We start from the raw sequence: 13,179 nt of genomic DNA, 5'->3' as shown, positions 1-13,179 counted from the left end.
ACATGTGATGTGTGATACATGTGGTGTATGATACATGTGGTGTGTGATACATGTGGTGTATGATACATGTGATGTGTGATACATGTGGTGTATGATACATGTGTGTGATACATGTGTATGATACATGTGATGTGTGATACATGTGGTGTATGATACATGTGATGTGTGATACATGCGATGTGTGATACATGTGATGTGTGATACATGTGATGTGTGATACATGTGATGTGTGATACATGTGTATGATACATGTGGTGTGTGATACATGTGGTGTATGATACATGTGATGTGTGATACATGTGATGTGTGATGCATGTGATGTGTGATACATGTGATGTGTGATACATGTGATGTGTGATAGATGTGGTGCGTGATACATGTGATATCTGATACATGTGATGTGTGATACATGTGATGTGTGATACGTGTGATGTGTGATACATGTGATATCTGATACATGTGATGTGTGATACATGTGATATCTGATACATGTGGCGTGTGATACATGTGATGTGTGATACATGTGGTGCCTGATACATGTGATGTGTGATACATGTGGTGTATGATACATGTGATGTGTGATACATGCGATGTGTGATACATGTGATGTGTGATACATGTGATGTGTGATGCATGTGGTGTGTGATACATGTGATGTGTGATACATGTGGTGTGCGATACATGTGATCTGTGATACATGTGCTGTGTGATACATGTGGTGTGTGATACATGTGATGTGTGATACATGTGGTGTATGAAACATGTGGTGTATGATACATGTGATGTGTGATACATGTGGTGTATGATACATGTGGTGTATGATACATGTGTGATACATGTGGTGTACGATACATGTGGTGTGATACATGTGGTGTATGATACATGTGATGTGTGATACATGTGATGTGTGATACATGTGGTGTATGATACATGTGATCTGTGATACATGTGATGTGTGATACATGTGATGTGTGATACATGTGATGTGTGATACATGTGGTGTATGATACATGTGGTGTGATACATGTGGTGTATGAAACATGTGATGTGTGATACATGTGACGTGTGATACATGTGATGTGTGATACATGTAATGTGTGATACATGTGATGTGTGATATATGTGGTGTATGATACATGTGGTGTATGATACATGTGATGTGTGATACATGTGATGTGTGATATATGTGATGTGTGATACATGTGGTGTATGATACATGTGATGTGTGATACATGTGGTGTATGATACATGTGGTGTATGATACATGTGATGTGTGATACATGTGATGTGTGATACATGTGATGTATGATACATGTGGTGTGTGATACATGTGACGTGTGATACATGTGGTGTATGATACATGTGGTGTGTGATACATGTGTATGATACATGTGATGTTTGATACATGTGGTGTATGATACATGTGTGTGATACATGTGGTGTATGATACATGTGGTGTGATACATGTGGTGTATGATACATGTGATGTGTGATACATGCGATGTGTGATACATGTGATGTGTGATACATGTGATGTGTGATACATGTGATGTGTGATACATGTGGTGTATGATACATGTGGTGTGTGATACATGTGGTGTATGATACATGTGATGTGTGATACATGTGGTGTATGATACATGTGTGTGATACATGTGTATGATACATGTGATGTGTGATACATGTGGTGTATGATACATGTGATGTGTGATACATGCGATGTGTGATACATGTGATGTGTGATACATGTGATGTGTGATACATGTGATGTGTGATACATGTGTATGATACATGTGGTGTGTGATACATGTGGTGTATGATACATGTGATGTGTGATACATGTGATGTGTGATGCATGTGATGTGTGATACATGTGATGTGTGATACATGTGATGTGTGATAGATGTGGTGCGTGATACATGTGATATCTGATACATGTGATGTGTGATACATGTGATGTGTGATACGTGTGATGTGTGATACATGTGATATCTGATAAATGTGATGTGTGATACATGTGATATCTGATACATGTGGCGTGTGATACATGTGGTGCCTGATACATGTGATGTGTGATACATGTGGTGTATGATACATGTGATGTGTAATACATGCGATGTGTGATACATGTGATGTGTGATACATGTGATGTGTGATGAATGTGGTGTGTGATACATGTGATGTGTGATACATGTGATGTGTGATACATGTGATGTGTGATACATGTGGTGTGTGATACATGTGGTGTGTGATACATGTGATGTGTGATACATGTGATGTGTGATACATGTGGTGTGTGATACATGTGATGTGTGATACATGTGGTGTGTGATACATGTGATGTGTGATACATGTGATGTGTGATACATGTGGTGCCTGATACATGTGGTGTATGATACATGTGGTGTGATACATGTGGTGTATGATACATGTGATGTGTGATACATGTGATGTGTGATACATGTGGTGTATGATACATGTGATCTGTGATACATGTGATGTGTGATACATGTGATGTGTGATACATGTGATGTGTGATACATGTGGTGTATGATACATGTGGTGTGATACATGTGGTGTATGAAACATGTGATGTGTGATACATGTGACGTGTGATACATGTGATGTGTGATACATGTAATGTGTGATACATGTGATGTGTGATATATGTGGTGTATGATACATGTGGTGTATGATACATGTGATGTGTGATACATGTGATGTGTGATATATGTGATGTGTGATACATGTGGTGTATGATACATGTGATGTGTGATACATGTGGTGTATGATACATGTGGTGTATGATACATGTGATGTGTGATACATGTGATGTGTGATACATGTGATGTATGATACATGTGGTGTGTGATACATGTGACGTGTGATACATGTGGTGTATGATATATGTGGTGTGTGATACATGTGGTGTATGATACATGTGATGTTTGATACATGTGGTGTATGATACATGTGTGTGATACATGTGGTGTATGATACATGTGGTGTGATACATGTGGTGTATGATACATGTGATGTGTGATACATGCGATGTGTGATACATGTGATGTGTGATACATGTGATGTGTGATACATGTGATGTGTGATACATGTGGTGTATGATACATGTGTGTTGCATGTTGTGTATGATACATGTGATGTGTGATACATGTGATGTGTGATACATGCGATGTGTGATGTGATAGATGTGGTGCGTGATACATGTGATATGTTAAAAATGTGATGTGTGATACATGTGATGTGTGATACATGTGGCGTGTGATACATATGATGTGTGATACATGTGGCGTGTGATACATGTGATATCTGATACATGTGATGTGTGATACATGTGATATCTGATACATGTGGCTTGTGATACATGTGATGTGTGATACATGTGGTGCGTGATACATGTGATGTGTGATGCATGTGGTGTGTGATACATGTGATGTGTGATACATGTGGTGTGCGATACATGTGATCTGTGATACATGTGATGTGTGATACATTTTATGTGATACGTGTGATGTGTGATACATGAGATCTCTGTGTTATATGTGAACTCAATGACACATGTGAGCTCTGTGATACATGTGATCTTTGATACATGTGAACTCTGTGATACATGTGATCTCTATGATACATGTGATCTGTGATACATGTAAACTCTGTGATACATGTGATCTCTGTTACATGTGATCTGTGATATATGTGAACTCTATGATGCATTTGATCTATGTGATACATGTGGTCTGTGATACATATGATCTGTGATACATGTAAACTCTGTGATACATGTTAACTCTGTGATACATATGAACTCTGTGATACATGTAAACTCTGTGATACATGTTATCTCTGTGATACATGTGAACTTTATGATACATGTCATCTCTGTGAGACATGTGATCTGTGATACATGTGATCTCTATGATACATGTGATCTGTGATACATGTGATCTCTATGATACATGTGATCTGTGATACATGTGAACTCTGTGATACATGTGAACCTTGTGATACATGTGAATCTTGTGATACATGTGAACTCTGTGATACATGTGAACCTTGTGATACATGTGAACTCTGTGATACACGTGAACTCTGTGATACATGTGAACTCTGTGATACATGTGAACCTTGTGATACATGTGAACTCTGTGATACATGTGAACTCTGTGATACATGTGAACTCTGTGATACATGTAAACTCTGTAAAACACAAGAATGAAGGGACACTGCAGTAGCCTTATTAACCTATGCTAGTCAGCCCAATTCGCATCTAACCATACCCACTATTGTATCGTTCAACTTATATTTAAAGGTAAACCAAGTTGATGTCTCAACAACGCTACCTGGCAGATTGTTCCACTACTTCCTTATACCCTTATAAATCTAAGTCTGTCCACCTTGAACACACTGCTGTGAGTCCTGTCTTGGTTAGATATTTTCAGCGCGTTGTTGACATCCCTTTAATTTACTCCTGTTTTCCATTTGTATCTTCCCAAATTCTTCGCCTTCCAGTGAGTGTAAAGTTAATGCCTTCAGTCTATCTTGGTAGGAAAGCTTTCTTGAGTCAACTTCTTCATCCTTCCTTGTACATGTTCCTGCACATTTATATCCATTCTGTAATTTGAAGCCAAACACATATACACAGTTGACTTGGTTTAAAATTTCTTCTAATCAGAAATTCTAAGTTTCTTTCACACTATCTTTGACTACTATCTAAGTTATTTAGCTAATAAGTGCCATAATTATTTTCTTTTTCTAGCATTATTACCTTGAACTTTACACTCATCCGCATGGAACTGCATCTGCCACTTTTCCAAACACAAAATGAACCTAATATATAGGTCATCCTGTACCTTTCTCGTGTCCCAATCAGGAATTATTTGACTTCTTAGTGCCAGGGGCAAACTTGCTTACGAGTCTGTCCCTGTTTATTCCCTCATCAATGTTAATTATGTAGTTTATGAACAAGAAGGTCCCAGCACTGCCTCCTGTAGCACACCACCTGTAACGGCTCCCCATTCAGATTTTTCCCTATTACTGCACACTCGCTGTTCCCAATTTGTCAACCATGCCTCGACCCAAGAGATACTTTCTCTAATACCATGTGCTACCTTCAGTCTCCTGTGTGGAACTCTATCAAATGTCATACTGAAGTCCACAGAGTATCTTGTAAATGCTGTACTGCATGCAAATGTAATATGGTAAACGCTTTTAAACGACAAAACGAAAGCCTATAAGAAGCTCAAACTCATACAATACGTTTAAATAAATTTATAAAACAAGAAACAAACACTTTTAATACAATTTAACAGACGACCGTATACGTAGAAATCCTCTCCTCAAACACGACTAAACAAACACCTATAAGATCAGACAAAGACTCTTAACACATACAAACATCAAGAGCACAGAAACAAACATTTATTATAAACCCTAACACATGTATTTAACACATTCATAAAATGTTTTGCAAGAAAGGTAGACAGTGCAGATGTGGTGGTAAATGTCCAGACGCTGCCTCTGCTGCAACCAATTAAGGGTCATCCATTAATTATCAACACTCTACACTGCCGATAATATCATACACAACACACTTTTTCTACAATATAATTGACCGCGGTGGAAACTAATTTTCAAGAGAATTATCAGGTTGTTACGCTAGTGGGCCCCTCAAGGAAGGTTCCTTGATGTTGGTGAGGGACTCTTGATTTAGGGAATTGTATCTATGCTCCAGTTCCCCGAATTAAGTCTGAATGCCTTCCACATCCCCCCCCCAGGCGCTGTATAATCCTCCGGGTTTAGCGCTTCCCCCTTGATTATAATAATAATAATACACTAGTGGGATGTTTGTGTGTACTCACTTAATTGTACTCACCTAACTGTGGTTGCAGGGGTCGAGACTCAGCTCCTGGCCCCGCCTCTTCACCGACCGCTACTAGGTCCTCACTCCCCCTGCTCCATGAGCATTATCATACCTCGTCTTAAAACTATGTATAGTTCCTGCCTCCGTTACATTGCTTGCCAAACTATTCCACTTCTTAACTACTCTATGACTGAAGAAATACTTCCTAACATCCCTCTGACTCACCTGAGTCTTCAGTTTCCAATTGTGACCCCTTGTTTGTGTGTCCCATCTCTGGAACATCCTATCTCTGTCAACCTTATCTATTCCACGCAGTATTTGTATGTCGTTATCATGTCTCCCCTGACCCTCCTGTCCTCCAGTGTTGTCAGACCGATTTCCCTTAACCTTTCTTCATAGGACATTCCCCTTAGCTCTGGGACTAGCCTTGTTGCAAACCTTTGCACTTTCTCTAATTTCTTGACGTGCTTGACCAGGTGTGGGTTCCAAACTGGTGCTGCGTACTCTAGTATGGGCCTGACGTACACAGTGTATAAAGTCTTGAACGATTCCTTACTGAGGTACCGGAACGCTATTCTCAGGTTTGCCAAGCGACCACATGCCGCAGCAGTTATCTGGTTAATGTGTGCTTCTGGCGATGTACTCGGTATTATACTCACTCCTAGGTCTTTCTCCTTGAGTGAGGTTTGCAGCCTTTGGCCTCCTAGCCTATACTCTGTCTGCGGACTTCTTTGCCCTCTTCCGATCTTCATGACTTTGCATTTGGCGGGATTAAATTCTAGGAACCAGTTTCTGGACCACACGTCCAGCCTGTCCAGGTCTCTTTGTAGACCTGTCTGGTCCGCGTCTGATTTAATTCTCTTCATTAACTTCACGTCATCTGCAAACAGCGACACTTCTTTGTTTTTTTTTTGTGTGTGTGTACTCACCTATTTGTGGTTGCAGGGGTCGATTCATAGCTCCTGGCCCCGCCTCTTCGCTGATTGCTACTAGGTCCTCTCTCTCCCTGCCCCATGAGCTTTATCATATCTCGCCTTAAAACTATGTATGGTTCCTGCCTCCACTACGTCATTTTCTAGGCTATTCCACGGCCTGACTACTCTATGACTGAAGAAATACTTCCTAACATCCCTTTGATTCATCTGAGTCTTCAACTTCCAGTTGTGACCTCTTGTGTCTGTGTCCCTTCTCTGGAACATCCCGTCTTTGTCCACCTTGTCTATTCCGCGCAGTATTTTATATGTCGTTATCATGTCTCCCCTGACCCTCCTGTCCTCCAGTGTCGTCAGGCCGATTTCCCTCAACCTTTCTTCGTAGGACAATCCCCGTAGCTCTGGGACTAGTCTTGTTGCAAACCTTTGCACTTTCTCTAATTTCTTGACGTGCTTGACTAGGTGTGGATTCCAAACTGGTGCTGCATACTCCAGTATGGGCCTGACGTAAATGGTATACAGTCTTGAACGAATCCTTGCTGAGGTATCGGAACGCTATCCGTAGGTTTGCCAGGCGCCCGTATGCTGCAGCAGTTATCTGATTGATGTGCGCCTCAGGAGATATGCTCGGTGTTATACTCACCCCCAGATCTTTTTCATTGAGTGAGGTTTGTAGTCTTTGGCCATCTAAACTATATTGTGTCTGCGGTCTTCTTTGCCCTTCCCCAATCTTCATGACTTTGCATTTGGCAGGGTTAAACTCAAGGAGCCAGTTGCTCGACCAGGCTTGTAGCCTGTCCAGGTCTCTTTGTAGTCCTGCCTGATCCTCATCCGATTTGATTCTTCTCATTAACTTCACAACATCTGCAAACAAGGACACTTCTGAGTCTATCCCTTCCGTTATGTCGTTCACATATACCAAGAACAGCACAGGTCCTAGGACTGACCCCTGTGGAACCCCGCTTGTCACAGACGCCCACTCTGACACCTCGTCACGTACCATGACTCGTTGTTGCCTCCCTGTCAGGTATTCTCTGATCCATTGCAGTGCCTTTCCTGTTATGTGTGCCTGATCCTCTAGCTTTTGCAGTAACCTCTTGTGAGGAACTGTGTCGAAGGCCTTCTTGCAGTCCAAAAAAATGCAGTCGATCCACCCCTTTCTCTCTTCTCTTACTTCTGTCACCTTGTCATAAAACTCTAGTAGGTTTGTGACACAGGATTTTCCTTCCCTGAAACCGTGCTGGTTGTCAATTATACACTTGTTTCTTTCCAGGTGCTCCACCACTCTCCTCCTGACGATCATCTCCATGACCTTGCATACTATACACGTTAGTGATACAGGTCTGTAGTTAAGAGCCTCATGTCTGGCTCCCTTTTTAAAAATTGGGACTACATTTGCCATCTTCCATACCTCAGAGAGTTGCCCAGTTTCAAATGATGTGTTGAAGATCTTTGTTAATGGCACACACAATATCTCTGCTCCCTCTTTAAGGACCCATGGAGAGATGTTGTCTGGTCCCACCGCCTTTGAGGTGTCAAGTTCGCATAGCAGCTTCTTCACCTCCTCCTTGGCTATATGTACCTCATCCAGCACTTGCTGGTGTACCCCCCTGTTCTGATTTCCTGGTGTCCTACTGGTTTCCACTGAAATACTTCTTTAAATCTAGTGTGTGTGTGTGTGTGTGTGTGTGTGTGTGTGTGTGTACTCACCTATTTGTGGTTGCAGGGGTCGAGTCTTAGCTCCTGGCCCCGCCTCTTCACTGGTTGCTACTGGGCCCACTCTCTCCCCACTCCATGAGATTTATCAAACCTCGTCTTAAAACTGTGTATGGTTCCTGCCTCCACTACGTCATTTTCTAGGCTATTCCACTGCCTTACAACTCTATGACTGAAGAAATACTTCCTAATATCTCTCTGACTCATTTGTGTCTTCAACTTCCAATTGTGGCCTCTTTTTTATGTGTCCCCTCCCTGGAACATCCTGTCTTTGTCCACCTTGTCTATTCCACGCAGTATTTTATATGTCGTTATCATGTCTCCCCTGACTATCCTGTCCTCCAGTGTCGTCAGGCCGATTTCCCTTAATCTTTCTTCATAGGACATTCCCCTTAGCTCTGGAACTAACCTTGTCGCAAACCTTTGTACTTTCTCTAGTTTCTTGATGTGCTTTATCAAGTGCGGGTTCCAAACAGGTGCTGCATACTCCAGTATGGGCCTGACATACACGATGTACAGTGTCTTGAACGATTCCTTACTAAGGTATCGGAATGCTGTTCTCAGGTTTGCCAGGCGCCCATATGCTGCAGCAGTTATCTGATTGATGTGTGCTTCTGGAGACATGCTCGGTGTTATACTCACCCCAAGATCTTTCTCCTTGAGTGAGGTTTGCAGTCTTTGGCCACCTAGCCTATACTCTGTCTGTGGTCTTCTGTGCCCTTACCCTATCTTCATGACTTTGCATTTGGCAGGATTAAATTCGAGAAGCCATTTGCTGGACCAGGTGTCCAGTCTATCCAGGTCTCTTTTAAGTCCTGCCTGGTCCTCATCAGATTTAATTCTCCTCATTAACTTCACATCGTCTGCAAACAGGGACACTTCTGAGTCTAACCCTTCCATCATGTCGTTCACATATACCAAAAATAGCACTGGTCCTAGGACCGACCCCTGTGGGACCTGTGTGTGTGTGTGTGTGTGTGTGTGTGTGTGTGTGTGTGTAACTCACCTTATCGTACTCACCTGATTGTGGTTGCAGGGGTCGAGACTCAGCTCCTGGCCCCGCCTCTTCATTGAGTGCTACTAGGTCCTCTCTCTCCCTGCTTCATGAGCTTTATCATACCTCATCTTAAAGCTTGTATGGTTCCTGCCTCCACTGCATCACTTGCTAGGCTATTCCACTTCCTGACTACTCTATGACTGAAATAATACTTCCTAACATCCCTTTGATTCATCTGAGTCTTCAACTTCCAATTGTGATCCCATGTTTCTGTGTCCCATCTCTGGAACATCCTGTCTCTGTCCACCTTGTCTATTCCACGCAGTATTTTGTATGTCGTTATCATGTCTCCTATAACCCTCCTGTCCTCCAGTGTCGTCAGGCCGATTTCCCTTAACCTTTCTTCGTAGGACATTCCCCTCAGCTCTGGAACTAACCTTGCCGCAAACCTTTGCGCTTTCTCTAATTTCTTGACGTGCTTGATTAAGTGTGGGTTCCAAACAGGTGCTGCATACTCCAGTATGGGCCTGACGTACACGGTGTACAGTGTCTTGAACGATTCCTTACGAAGGTATCGGAACGCTATACTCAGGTTTGCCAGGCGCCCATATGCTGAAGCAGTTATCTGGTTGATGTGTGCTTCCGGAGACGTGCTCGGTGTTATACTCACCCCAAAATCTTTCTCTTCGAGCGAGGTTTGCAGTCTTTGGCCACCTAGCCTATACTCCGTCTGCGGTTTTCTTTGGCCTTCCCCGATCTTCATGACTTTGCATTTTGCGGGGTTGAATTCGAGAAGCCAATTGCTGGACCAGGTGTCCAGCCTGTTCAGGTCTCTTTGAAGTCCTCATCTGATTTAATTCTCCTCATTAACTTTACATCAACTGCGAACAGGGACACTTCTGAGTCTAACTCTTCCATCATGTCATTCATATATACCAGAGATAGCACTGGTCCTAGGACCGACCCCTGTGGAACCCCGCTCGTCACAGGTGCCCACTGTGACACCTCATCCCGTACCATGACTCGTTGTTGCCTCCCTGTCAGATATTCTCTGATCCATTGCAGTGCCCTTCCTGTTATACACGCCTGATCCTCTAGCTTCTGCACCAATCTCCGGTGAGGAACTGTGTCGAAGGCCCTCTTGCAGTCCAAGAAGATGCAATCAAACCACCCCTCTCTCTCGTGTCTTCTGTTACTTTATCGTAAAACTCCAGAAGGTTTGTGACACAGGATTTACCTTCCATAAATCCATCCTGGTTGGCGGTTATACTCTTTGTTCCGTTCCTGGTGCTCCACCACTCTCCTCCTGACAATATTCTCCATGACTTTGCATACTATACACGTCAGTGACACTGGTCTATAGTTTTATGCCTCTTTTCTGTCTCCTTTTTTAAAAATGGGTACTACATTTGCCATCTTCCATACCTCAGGTAGTTGCCCAGTTTCAAGGGATGTGTTGAAGATTGTGGTTAATGACACATACAGCATTTCTGCTCCATCTCTTAGGACCCACGGGGAGATGTTGTTTGTTCCCATTGCCTTTGAGGTATCAAGGTCCCTTAGCAGCTTTTTCACCTTCTCCTCAGTTGTATGTCATCCAACACTTGTTGGCATATTCCTTGTTGGCATCCCCCTCTGTTCTGTCCACCCAGAGGCTTTCCTGTCTCCATTGTAAATACGCACACATTTACACTCCTTTGTAAATACACACACATTGTAAATACACACACACACACTCACACACACACACACACACACACACCCCACACACACACAAGTGCACCCCCCAGAAACACCTGCAGAAGGACTCCAGCCACGACACCCCCAAGGCAACTGAACATTCCAAACCAACCATCACACACCGATCCCTCTGTTTCCACCCCCCGCACCACAGTTACAGTATTAGAACAGAAGTTGAAGGTTTGGTACACAAATGCAGATGGATTAACGAATAAACATGAGGAATGGCAAGAAAGAATCAATGAGAAGTCCCCAGACATCATAGCAGTTACAGAAACAAAACTCATGGAGACAATAACAGATGCAATCTTCCCACCAGGATACCAGATCATGAGGAAAGATAGAAGGGGTAGGGGGGAAGGTGGGGTTGCTCTGCTCGTAAAAAACAGATGGAAATTCGAGAAAATGGAAGGAATAGATGAGACAGGAGAAAGAGACTACATAGCAGGTACACTTCAGTCTGGGGAACACAAAGTGGTCATTGCAGTGATGTATAATCCACCACAGAACTGCAGGAGGCCAAGAGAGGAATATGAAGAGAGCAACAGAGCAATGGTGGACACACTTGCTGAGGTGGCAAGAAGAGCTCACTCCAACAGAGCAAAGTTGCTGGTTATGGGGGATTTCAACCACAGGGAGATTGACTGGGAAAACCTGGAGCCACATGGGGGTCCCGAAACATGGAGAGCCAGGATGTTGGACGTGGTGCTGGAAAACCTCATGCACCAACATGTTAAGGACACTACCAGAGTGAGAGGGGAGGATGAACCAGCAAGATTGGATCTTGTGTTCACCCTGGGCAGCTCAGACATTGAGGACATCAAGTATGAGAGTCCCCTAGGAGCTAGCGACCACGTGGTTCTGTGCTTTGAATACATAGTAGAGCTGCAAGTGGAGAGAATAACAGGAGTAGAATGGGAAAAGCCTGACTATAAAAGAGGGGACTACATAGGGTTGAAGAACTTCCTGCGGGAGGTCCAGTGGGACAGAGAACTGGCAGGAAAGCCAGTAAATGAAATGATGGAATATGTAGCAACAAAATGCAAGGAGGCAGTGGAAAGGTTCATTCCCAAGGGCAACAGTAACAACGGGAAGACCAGAACAAGCCCCTGGTTTACCCGACGGTGTAAGGAGGCAAAAACAAAGTGCAATAGAGAATGGAAAAAGTACAGAAGGCAGAGAACACACGAAAATAGGGAGATCAGTCGCAGAGCCAGGAACGAGTACGCACAGGTAAGGAGGGAGGCCCAGCGACAGTATGAAAATGACATAGCATCGAGAATCAAGACTGACCCGAAACTGTTGTATAGCCACATCAGGAGGAAGACAACAGTCAAAGACCAGGTGATCAGATTAAGGACAGAAGGTGGAGAACTCACAAGAAATGATCAGGAGGTATGTGAGGAGCTGAACAGGAGATTTAAGGAAGTTTTTACAGTAGAGACAGGAAGGGCTGTGGGAAGACAGCACAGAAGGGAACATCAAGAGGGAATATACCAACAAGTGTTGGATGACATACGAACAACTGAGGAGGAGGTGAAGAAGCTCTTAAGTGACCTTGACACCTCAAAGGCGATGGGACCGGACAACATCTCCCCATGGGTCCTTAGAGAAGGAGCAGAGATGCTGTGTGTGCCTCTAACCACAATCTTCAACACATCCCTTGAAACTGGGCAACTACCTGAGAAATGGAAGACAGCTAATGTAGTCCCCATATTTAAGAAAGGAAACAGAAACGAGGCACTAAACTACAGACCTGTGTCTCTGACATGTATTGTGTGCAAAGTCATGGAGAAGATTATCAGGAGGAGAGTGGTCGAACACCTGGAAAGGAACAAGATTATAAATGAAAACCAGCATGGGTTCATGGAAGGCAAATCTTGTATCACAAACCTCCTGGAGTTTTATGACAAGGT

The sequence above is a fragment of the Cherax quadricarinatus genome, chromosome 23 (genome assembly GCF_038502225.1).
Source record: "Cherax quadricarinatus isolate ZL_2023a chromosome 23, ASM3850222v1, whole genome shotgun sequence".
Classification (NCBI taxonomy): Eukaryota; Metazoa; Arthropoda; class Malacostraca; order Decapoda; family Parastacidae; genus Cherax; species Cherax quadricarinatus.
The sequence above is the reverse complement of the archived record's forward strand: the minus strand, read 5'-3'. Positions refer to the sequence as shown.